The 12,243-nt window shown below is 44.1% G+C and overlaps 1 protein-coding gene across 8 annotated transcripts in view; it reads left to right on the top strand.

Annotated features, from left to right (window-relative positions):
* Positions 1 to 12,243, top strand: part of Sox5 (SRY-box transcription factor 5) — an 896,761-nt gene that overhangs the window by 757,134 nt on the left and 127,384 nt on the right. The window lies entirely within an intron of this gene.

The raw sequence follows: 12,243 nt of genomic DNA, 5'->3' as shown, positions 1-12,243 counted from the left end.
TCTTTTATTCTCATCCACTGAGGAAAAAAAATTATGACTCAAAAGTCAGTAACATTAAATTTTCTAGAAATTCTAGTCATTGACTGCCTAGAAATGGAATAGAAAAGTAATTATATCTCATGTTGACCCTCGTCTCTCATGTTTGGTTTCATGTTCATCCATGATGTAAAATAAGATTGTATTTGTACTTGTAAAGCCGGACTGTGATTCAGGGATAACTGCATACTGCAGGCTACCAAGCAGCCTTGCTTCTCAGAACCTTCGTAAGCAGTAGATATGGCCTCACACATTTGAAGCTATAGAGTTTTAGCTAAAAGCAACAGGCTCGTTTCAGATATGGTGGCTCATGAGTGTAATCCCAGAACTTGAGGAGCTGAAGCTAGAAGATAGCCGTGAGTTCAAGTCCCCCCATGGTTGCATAAGGTGTTCCAACTAAGCCGAGCTAAAGATTGAGACCTTGTCTCATACAAACAAAAAGATTCGGGCTGTGTCAAGCAACAACTTCCGGAAATACCAATGAGGGCTACAGAAATGGCTCAGTGAAGTGTCCACCTTCTAAGCAAGAGAATTCGTGTCCAGTCACCAGACCCATTGTTAAAGCAGCAGTGTGGTAGTGTGAGCTAGTGATCCCAGCACTGGGGTCATGGAGATAGATTCGTCACCGGGTACTCTGGCAGCCAATCCAGCCCCACTGGATGAACTGAAGAGACCTTGTTTCAAAACAAGGAAAGCAGTACCCCATCTCCTGTGTTTCCACAAACACATACAAAGGTACATAAGCATTCATGGGCTCCCGCCCATACAAACATGCTCACAGGAAAGTGGTAAGACAGGAAGAGAGAGAATAAAAGGAAGAGTCAATGAAAGGAAGAAGGAAGGAAGGGAGAGAGAGAAAGAAAAGAAAAATAGAGCAAGAAAGACAGAAAAGGAAAGAAGGAAGGCAAGGAAGGGAGGAAAGAAGAAGAGAGAAGTAAGGAAAGAAAAGAAAGAAAGGACGGAGAGAAGAAAGAGGGAAAGAGAGAAGGTAGGAAGGAATAAGAGAGAGAAAGAGAAACAAAAAGGGGGAAGAGAAGGAGAAAGGGAAGATGGGAGAGAGGGATGGAGGGAGGCAGTCTGGCAATGACGGGTGATACAAAAGCAAGGCATTATTTGCACCATTTTCCAAGTTGTCTTTGTAAGTCTTTCATTTATCTTCATGCTACCTATGGAGAATGAAGTTGCCATTTCTCTTTTATCTCCTTCATATTCTCTCAGGTTTTACACCATGTTGTAGACACTCTTTAAGTTTCTGTTGTTGTCAACTTTCAGTAGAGGTTTCACTTAAAGTCAGCAAACAGACTTCATTTCATCCCTAATTACATTTATAAGTGCCATCATTTTGATTGAAATTTGACAGGCATTGGGTGTGTCTGAAATTACTGCTTTACAAGAATGTCACCAGCAGGCAGGGAGAGTTGACGTGAAGCTGAGGAAGAGGAGACATGAAACTCCTCGGCCTGAAACAGACCGAGGTCTTAACTGCGCATCATTCGTATCCGTGCAACAGAGGCAGCGGTAAATGCGTCGCGAAAAAGGGAAGAATCGCGGTCTCGAAGTGAGCCGTGGGCAGGACGCATCGGTGACCACAGAATATTTCCATTTCTATTGTGTCTGGTGGTAATCTGGTTAAACCGCCATGACTGACGGTTGCCCTGAAGAAAATAGAGATGTTCTTGTAAGACTGTTTCTCTGCCCTTGTGAACCGTGTTCACCTCACTTCTCACCTTCTTTACACAAATGGAGTTCGTAGCATCTCAATTCTCAGAGCCCAGGGGCCCTTCGGTGACACAGAAGACGGTGGGGGAGAGGAAAGGAGACTTAGCAAAAGAAAAGATGACAGGAGAAAGGCAGTTTTCCCCACGGGCCAGTTCTTAAGTAGGAATAGCTCTGTGCATGATCCTGGTCGTGCCCAGCAGTCAGAGGACTCACAAGGATGCTTGCGCTGTGCTGGGGGGCTTGGCATTCACAGTCTCTCTCGGGACGGTGGGAGGACGGGGGGAAAGGACGTGGGCAGCGTTAGGATGGCTGCTGTCTCAGCCCGGCAGGCAGAGTTAGCACTTGCTGTGGGGACCAAAGTATTTGCAGCAGTGGGATAACTATAGTCAGCTTCAGTTTCATCACTCTTTTTTTTTCTTTTCTTTTTACTATCTTTATTTATTTTATTTTTTTTCATTTTGGCAGCCAAGCTCTTAGTAGAACCATCTGTCTTTCTATTAGTATTTTTTTGAGCCTGTTTTGAAGCCACTTTGCTTGGCAAAGTCAATTTCATCCTTGGAAACAATTTTTAAAAGAAGTTTTATGGCTTATTGCCGAAGAAGAGTACTATGTAAAAAAAAAAAATAATTTAATTTAAAAATTAAAAAAAAAATCCGCATGGCTGTTCATTTTTGTTCTAGAAGAACATGGATGCTCGGTCTTTGTCTTGAGTCAAATAAATCAGAGATGGTACAACTCCGTTGGGACGGTCTGGATGTGAGAGGGCGCAACTGTGTTTCCAGCCACGCTTTTATCTCCCTTTATCCCTCAGTGAGATTTTTCTTTAGTCTTCCTTGTAGATTAATTGGGAGATAGACGGTGTGTTTATTTCGTTTTATTTTCCTAAAGACCGTGGCACTGAGTAACATAAATTGAGACAGCGGCGTTCTTCATAAGAAGCGAACGCTGTTGAGAATATTCCAGGCCTCTGGTTGCCCATGGAGGAAGGCAGCTGTGCCATCCCGCGATCACAGCGTGGGTAATTCTGTCTTACCTAAGCCGCTCCTGCAATCTCATTCGACGCTCTCTCTCTTGCTTTCTCAGGAAAGGCGGGTAGGGCTGCTGGGTGCCCCTAAACAGTCATTGTGCTCCACTGAAGGTAACTTTCTGTGGTAGGTGAACTGCTCCCTCAGGGTGGTGTGTGCTTGGATGCCACGATGCACACATGGAAACTTCTGGAAAACTTTTGGGCTGCTACACTTTACTAACAATTTCATCTTGACTGGAGTGTCTGTGGTTGACACAAATCTCCTGCCATAACTCCAGGCCGCACGAGCCTGAGGTCCTGGTGCCTGTATTGCCGGCCTTCTGCTGGGGTTGTCTTGGCGTGTCCCCCCCAGCCCAACCTCAGAGCCCCACTGGTGATGAAAAACACTTAAATAGCCTCATAACCCTTCCTTTGCCAAAACTCCCCAGTCCTTTCTTCTTCCTCGTTGATGGAACTTTGACCTGATCCTTGGCCGCAGTGACTCTGGGAGTTTCTGAGAGAAATCACAGAGACAGGAAGTCTGACAACATTCCAATCCCTGTGGCCATGACCTCCCACAAAGCATTAGCTTTTCTGGCTTCCTTTTTAAATTCTCTGGATTACTTTCTCTTTCATCTCCTCCAATAGGCCATCCCAAGTGGCCTTTCCCTTTCTCCATGCCTTGATTTCTTTCACCTTCTGGAGATGATCTTGCCATCCTCACTGAGGACAATGTCTCCTGCCCTGCCATTGGCTATTCGTCTACCTCTAACACGTTCCTGCCTCTGCCTTTTGCATTATGTCATCGCTAAGGACCCGGGGCACCAGCCTCCCACTTGGAAGCAGAGACCTCCCCTTCTCACCCTGAATCTTGCCCACTCTGGCATGCTGAGGAGGAGTTTCCTTTTCCCTAAGTGTAAAACTCATGGTTTCTGGTTTTGCCTCCAGCCAAGGAACATGCTGGAAACCCTATTGAGCACCTCCCCTCTTGCCTCCTTCTACCCGACCTGTCCTGTTTCTGAGGAATTGGCTATTCTCAGCCTGGAAAGATGGCTCTGTGGTTAAAGGTGCTTGCTTACAAAGCCTGAGGGCTTGGGTTTGATTCACCAGTACCCACATAAAGCCAGATGCAGAAAGTGGTACGTACGTCTGGGGTGTTTGTAGAACCAAGAGGTCCTGGTGAGCCCAGACTCTTTCTCTCTCCTCCCAAATATATGACTTTTAAATTTTATTTTGTTTATTTATTTGAGAGAGGGATGGATGGAGAAAGACATAGAGGGAGAGAACGGGCATGCCAAGGCCTCCAGCCACTGCAAACGAACTCCAGATGCATGTCCCACCTTCTGCAAATGGTTTACATGGGTCCTGGGGAGTAGAACCTGGTTCCTTTGGCTTTACAGGCAAGCATCTTAACCACTGAGCAATCTCTACAAATATATGTGTGTGTGTGTGTGTGTGTGTGTGTGAGAGAGAGAGAGAGAGAGAGAGAGAGAGTGGGTATGTGTATATGTTCAGGGTAGCCTTGAACTCATGGCAATCTTCCTACCTCTGCCTCCCAAGGGCTGGGATTAAAGGTGTGCACCATCATGGCCTGCTAGCCTCATAATTAAAAAAATAAAAATTTAGTTATTTGTTTGTGAGATCAAGGGAGAGAGAAAGAGGCAGATAGAGAGATTGTGAATGGGCACACCAGGGCCTCTAGCCACTGCAAACATACACCTGATGCATGCGCCACCTTGTGCATCTGGCTTATGTGGGTCCCGGGGACTTGATCACTGATCCTGAGGCTTCACAGTCAAGCACCTTAACCACTAAGCAATCTCTCCAGCCCCACTATATATATATATATATATTTTTTTTTTGAAGGAACAGGCTACCCTGCCCATCTCCTTTCCCTTCTCTGTCATTCGGTATTCAACCTTCTGAGTATGACACTATTCAGGTCTATTGGATTTTGATGTGCTGTTAACTCAGCATTTAATTAATTCCAAGACATTATATTTTCACCTCCAGAAGTGTGCTCTGTGACAGTACGCTCCTCACTGTGGGTCCACAGACCCGCGTCTCCCTCCAAGGTCTTAAGTACTGCTGCAGCTTGAGCCGGTCCAGACTCTCCCTGTTGTCCTGAGGTCCCTCCTGTGGATTATCCAGCTCGTTCCAATCACTGACTTCCCAAGCCAGAGCCTCTGGGGGTGTCTTCCCTCAGCCTCGGGCTACAGTTCCCATCAGCCAGAGAGAGAGAGACCCGAGCAGGGAACAACCCTGGGAGAGTCTCCTCGCTCATTGTCCACAGAGTTCCCCTTGTCACCTTGCCGTGGGAACTGTCTGTACCTCTGCTCTGTTTTCTTAGTTGCTTGATGTTCTGCACGGAGATGAGCACCAAGCAGAGGCCGTCTTTGTCGTTCCTTCGCCCGTCTGTGCTGCTGTGTTTGTCCTTAGATATATTTTGGCTCACTGCCCTACTGCCATCAAGCCTTCCTGCTCGTCGCTGGTTCCAGTGCCTCTTCCAGGCCCCTCACAGCTCCTCTCCATGCGCCCATCAAAGGACTCTGTCTTCACCACTTGACCTCTCTGCTTCCCTAAGTCCCAAAGGGAAAAGACCAGCTTCGCTACCATACACTGCAGGCAGCCTTCTTGCCGTTCATCACCTCTGCCAGGATGCTGCATCACCTGGTTATGGAAGGTTTTCCTTGCTTCTGCTTCTCTTTACCATGAATCCTCTTGCTTTGAGTGGTTTTGAATGTCTCTTTGCTGGCTCCCTCCTCGTTGTTCCTCTAGTGCCTTGCACATGCCGGAGCTCCCTCCAGGAGACCTGGTGGGCTTCCCCGGCGGGGTTTGGCTCTCTCCTCGGCTTCCAAAGGCTCCTCCGCAGGCCTCTAACGCTGCCACAGTTATCCATCTGTCCCATCAGTGCCCGCTCTCCCAGAGAGAAGATGTGGAAAGGAATGTGTCTCTTAATCTCCCGTTACCCCACAATGAACAGCCTGCCCACTCAATGTCGATTAAACGAATACACTGAAAAATTGACCCCACATAAGTAGCAGGCTGGTTCACAATCATACCTGTCTATTTTGGAGGCAGCTGAGCAGTTTCACAGTGGAGTAAGTTAAATATGAAATATATAACAGAAAGGTATTGACCGTGTCTTTACAAATGTGTTGGTGTGGTTAATTGGTTGGGCATGGATTTTTAGGGGGAAATATCATGTGAAAGAAGGATAAAACGAGATATAAGATTTCACTTTAAACTTTAAAAATGTAGGAACTAACCTTGTAAATTTGTTATGACATATTCTAACTTGTGAATAACGTGCCCCCTATTAAATAAAGACTCAGTTTTTTGACAAAAGTATTTTATTGAAACTTAATTAAAAATGTCACACATTTTAAAACTTAATTAGGAGTTTCGAGGGGATTTCATGTGGTAAGTGCAAGAAAAGAAATAAGTAGTGATTTCGATTTAGAAATATTCAAAAACACTGAATTAGTAGCCCTTTGACTATTTCATTCCAGAATTTGTCCAGAAACCATTGTCTAGATCTAATGTGTCCTTTTCTCCCAAATGAGCTGAATGCAGCAGAGATAAGGAACAATAGTTCTTGCTTCTTAGTCATGAAGTTCCATGAGCTAAGCTGCCACAAATGTTGAATAAGTGGAGACAGAACGAACTCCAAAGTGAAGTGCAGGGCCTCCTGTGAGCCTGTAGCCACGGAACTTTCACTGGACCATCAAACACAAGTATGCCTTTGTGCACACTCACCGTAGGTGTTTCTCTGTTTGAAGGCAGAGGTTCTAATATCTGTTGTCAGTTCACTATGCTGAGTTCACATCCCAATCAGGCCTGCATGACCCTTGCCTAACACGTCCATTTTCTGCATACTTCACTACAGATTTCCTGATGTAGGAACATGGCACTGCAGCTCAGCACAAGTCTTGGAAGCGTTTCAGACAAAAACATGACAACCAACACACTCGAGTGCTCTGGGCAGTTCTGTGAGCACCCACATGTATACCAGCACCCCCAGCATGGATGGGGGAAGGCGCATTTCTTCATGTCAATTTGCAAGGGCAGAACCCGTAAATAGTGAGGGTGGACTACCTCAACATTTTGTTTATTTATTTTATCGATTTGAGAGAGAGAATAAATAAGGGCATACTGTGGCCTCTTTCCCCTGCAAAAGAACTCCACATGCATGTTCCACTTTGTGCATCTGACTTTGTACGGGTGCTAGGGAACCAAACCCAAGGTGCAGGCTTTACAAGCAAGTGTCTTTCTCCACTGAACCATCTACTCAGCCCTGGCCACACTTTTTGGATTTTTTACTTATTTTACTTTGCTAGTACCACATCATGGATATGAATAGTCGCACACTCGATTCTGAACAGAACTCTGAATGCTTTTTTTGTTTGCTTGTTTGTTTTCAGGTAAGGTCTCACTCTAGCCCAGGCTGACCTGGGATTCACTCTGTAGTCTCAGGGTAGCCTTGAAATCATGGCAATTCTCCTACCTCTGCCTCCCAAGTGCTGGGATTAAAGGCGTGCGACACCATGCCCAGCTCTGAACACTTTTTTTGGCAACTGAAATTAGGCTTCTTTTCTATTTTACTTTTTCATTTTTGTTATTCCTTGTGGCTCCTGCCTTCCCCTTCTTCTGTAAGATGTATTTCCTAATGTATAGGGAAATTTAGCTTCGTCTTTACCTAAATGTGTAATGTTGAGGGATATATCTGGCTAAACTAGGTCTGTGGACTCAGAAGTTGGTGCATTGAAGATATAATTAAATGATGAAACTGTTTGGTCCACTTAGCTCCTTTATGTATGGTTTAAATATAATTTTAAAATATTAAAACTCTTATCCTGAAAGAGCCCACAGTCCACAGAGGAAAGTCATTGCTGTCTAAGTGAGTAGCATTCCATACAGGAGGCATTCTGTTATTAGCCTTACTGTCAGCCTAGTCAAGTAAAAGAAGCCATAGATCTTTCTGCTGGTAAGTTGGGAACATAAGTGCTTCAGAGGCAAAAATATTGTGTGGGTGTCAAAAAACACAAATGTATGAAGAGTGAGTGCAAGACAGCCAGGAAGAAAAGGAAAGAGAAATCTAATCAAACAAAACCACACTACAGAATGCGTTACAGGGTGGTGGACAGTGGTAGAAGCCAGCGCATCATTTCCTTTCCAGGGTTACGTGTATAGGATTGTGTGCAAAGGGGCTGGAGAGGAAAAGAGGAATCGAGAAAACCATGCTGAGAAATTTGCTCGTTTCTGTTCCAGGTGGAATTGATCAAACATTTTAAATGTATTTGTTAGACAGAGAAAAAGACAGAGGAAGGTGAGGGAGGGAAGGAAGGAGGGAGGGGGAAAGGAAGAAAGAGAGAAAGAGAGAGAGAAAGAAAGGGAGAACGGGCATGCCAGGGTCTCTAGCCACTGCAAACAAATTCCAGCGGCATGTACCACCTTGTGCATGTGGGAACTGGGAAATCGAACCTGGGTCCTTAGGCTTCACAGGCAAATGCCTTAACAGCTAAGCCATCTGTCTAGCCCTCAACCAATCATTTTTAAACAAGGGTAATAGATAACATATACATACAAGAATCGTAACAAATACTAGGTGATGATTCTGGGCACTGGCTCCTATAAAAAACAGGGTATATTTTTGCACTCCTCACATGCGTAAGGATGCTTTGTAAAAGACAAAAGGAAGGCATTTCTACAAGCAGGACTTTTTGCCTAGGGCATGGTGGCACTCTGAAGACAGGCAGAAGAATCCTCAGCAGTCTCAGACTAGCCTGGGTTACATAGTGAGATGCTGTCTCAACTGTGGAGCACCGTCCTCCCCACAGGAACTGACTGGAACATTCATGACCCCTCAGTGATTATCAATTTTGCCACTGAGGAAAGCCCTCAGTGGAGTAGAGACAGGGGAGCAGAGACAAAAGGAATAAACCACTGGAGAGATGACCAATTTGCAACTAAAGAGAGACCTGGGGGTTGGAGTCAGTGGGCAGGAGGGAGAGAGAACAGGCATGCCAGGGCCTCTGGCTGCTGCAAATGAACTCCAGATATGTGGTCCACTTTGTGCATCTGGCATTACGTGGGTACTAGGGAATCGAACCTGGGCTGTTGAGCTTTGCAAGCAAGTGCCCTAATCTCTGAGACATCTCTCCAGCCATTTTGTATAGTTTCTTTTACTTTTGTTGAATTTATTTATTTATTTGAGAGAGAGAGAGAATGGGCACAACAGGACCTCCAGCCACTGTAAACGAACTCCAGATCCAGATGCATGCACCACCTTGTGCATCTGGCTTACATAGGTCCTGGGGAGTAGAATAGAGGTCCTTTGACTTTGCAGGCAAACACCTTAATGGCTAAGTTATCTCTTCAGTCTTGTGTACTTTCAAGTTTGAGAATTTCCCTGCAGATCTGAACATCACTGTCCTTCCATCACAACAGATCTGAAAAGTGGGTGCTGCTCATAACCCTTATGTGTGTTTGCACTGAGAAGCTGTTCCCTCCTATCTAAAATGTTACCAGCTTTATGGTATGGGTCATAACTTAGGGTGTATAGAGAAGAGATTGACTGTAAAATATAATACATATGAACTATAAAGACTTGGGGGCTGGAGAGATGGCTTAGTGGTTAAGGCACTTGCCTATGAAGCCTAAGGACTTAAGTTTGATTGCCCAGTACCCACGTGAGGCAGATGCACAAGGTGCCCCATGAATCTGGAGTTTGCAGTTGCTAAAGGTTCCGATACACCTCTCTCTCTCTCTTCCTATCTGCTTCTTCCTCTCTCTCTCTCTCTCTCTTTCTTCCTCTCTCTCTCTCTCTCTCTCAAATAAATGATTTTTTTTCTTACAAAAAAGACTGTCTAGGGCTGGAGAAGTGGCTTAGCAGTTAAAGTGTTTGCCTGGAAAGCCTAAGGACCCATGTTCCACTCTGCAGATCCAATATAAGCCAGACATACAAAGTTGAGGACAGTGTAAGGTCACACTTGCCCATTAGGTGGCACAAGCGTCTAAAGTTCACGTGCAGTGACTGAATCACTGGTGCCCCAATTCTCTCTCTAAAAATAAAGACAGGGAGGAAGGGAGAAAGGAAAAAAAAAAAAAAAGATTATCTATTAACCAGAAAGAGCCCTTCACAGTGTGACTGGTCAGTCATTTGTTCCTTTGCCCATATGCTGCTCATCCTTGTTCCCTCTTCCTGAAGTCTGTTAGATGATGGCTTCTTGTTGAGCCACCTATTCCTATGTGTTGGCACCATGTACAATCTCAAATTTTTGTGTCTTTATTTGTCTGATATTTCAGTGAGCACTGTCTTCCATTGCTCTGCAGAAATACCAACAGTGATGGTACCAGCCTGCCAACCTAGTCTGAGGACAATTGATTGCCTTTTTGTGAATTGTTCTGCATTTTTCCATGCTGGGTCAGAGGAAGGCTTAAAACTGCTGGCAAAAGGCATGCTTTGCAATTTGGAGCCATTGCTAAAAGCAGGTCTCCTATTCTTACCTCCTTTGCCTCTGTCTTCCTTCCTTCCTTCCTTCTTTTTCTTCCTCCTCCCTCCTTTCTCCCTTTCTTCTTTCCTTCTTCGCTCTCTCCCTTTCTGTCTTCCTACTTTCTTTCCTCTCACACCTCCTCACTATCTCCCTTCCTTGTTTTCCTCTTTCCACGCCCATCAATTCACAAACCAGAACCTTGGTTGAACTATCCGCTCAGAGGTTCTTTGTGGAAGAGGAAAGCTTGGAGAACTAAAGGTAGACTTCCAAAGTGAGAAATGTCAAGAACCATTGGGATCACAAGAGGCTAAGAATGAGCATAGAGTGGGCACACAGGTCTGGAGGTTGTTTCAGAGGTGCTGTGGTATCTGCATGGATTTGTAATTATTTCTTCATGTGTATTTTCTCCATGTTCATGTTTCAAAGAATAATGTCACTGCCACATTTGAAGCCTCATAGATGAGGGGTATTGCTTTTTTCATTCACTGTGAGGTCCCCACTGCTGAGGTCAACTTCTTGCACATACTTAATATTTATTGTTTTCCAAATCATGGGAATATTGTATAGAACAATTAGTGAAAGAGAATGGCAGTGTCATCACTGTGATTTTTTAATATGATCCTAAAATGAAACCTATGTACCCAGTGCAGACACAGACCAGTAATCACATTCACCAGGGAGATCTTGTTTAAATATTTACCTGAAAACAAAATAATAATCCCAGCTATTTTAATCCACACCACTGTTACCACTAGTCAGTAATGTGACATAGTCGCACAGTGAGGCAGGAAAAATCTTGTGAAGGCCAAAGGAGACAGTGATTCCATCTGATGAAAATCCCAGTTCTGAGTATCCATAGCAGAGATGCCTAACCAAAGCAGGGCCATGGAGATCAAGGAGGGCCTCCAGTGCTACAGACAAACAATATAGCAGCATTCAAAAGCACTGATTCCAGACCCGGGACTGCCAAATTCAACAGTCATGGAAAAGTCAGTTGTCTTTTGGCACCAGCTGTGTCTTCTGTAAAGGAAGGAGAAAGTGTTAGCTGTTCCCTATATTATTCATGCATTTAAAACGACAGTATTATGTGTCAATGTGAGAATTTGTCCTCAAGCCATAGTTACTCATGGATAGTATGATACAAGCTTGGTTTCTGTTTTATAACAGACTGGCTTTTCAGAGATGTGTTACTCAGGATGACTTTACTTCATTCTATGGGGTAATGATTCCTTAACCATGATGCTAGTGAGATAAGATAAAGTTGCTGTCCTTTTCACACAGGGAGGGGATAGCTTGTAGGAAATGCGCTCTTTGTGTTCAATGCTGAACTTGAGCATACCTTCAGGACTTAGGATCCTCTGATTGTTCTGCACCAGGTAGTCCCAATGACTCAGATGGAGTTTTCTGAGAAGTTTATAGGCCAGCATTTATTTTTAAATTTGCATCTTTTAAAATATGCTTATTAGAAAAAATAAAGCAAAATTAATAACTAAGCAAAAAAATAAAGCACCAATAATGATTAAAAAAATATACTTATTGTACCTGGTGATAGGTCTCAAAAAAGGGTATTTATTCAAACACCCCTTCTTCTTTCTCCCAGCGGTCTCACTTCTGCTTTCATGTCATATATGTGAATCTATACATTTATATAATTTCAATAGGCAAATGGTTTTATGGAGCTGTAGAAAAACTAGACTCCAACCATAAAAGAAAGGATGTGACTACTGAGCTTTCTGAATCAGTCTTGTTTCCTTTAATATGATGATCTCCATTCACATCAGTTTTCCTACAAGAGGACACTCTGTCATTCTTTATGGATGAATAAAACTCCATTGTATGTGTAATTCGCAAGTTCTTCCCCCACTCTTCTACTGATGGGGAAATTGGCAGGTCATTGGACTTGGTTGTTCTGAGAAGTGCATGAATAACCATGGATGTGCATGTGTTTCTGTGGTACGTTGCTTTAGGATGCTTCACACGACCTAT

This window comes from Jaculus jaculus, chromosome 22 (assembly GCF_020740685.1).
Source record: "Jaculus jaculus isolate mJacJac1 chromosome 22, mJacJac1.mat.Y.cur, whole genome shotgun sequence".
Classification (NCBI taxonomy): domain Eukaryota; kingdom Metazoa; phylum Chordata; class Mammalia; order Rodentia; family Dipodidae; genus Jaculus; species Jaculus jaculus.
The sequence above is the reverse complement of the archived record's forward strand: the minus strand, read 5'-3'. Positions and strand labels throughout refer to the sequence as shown.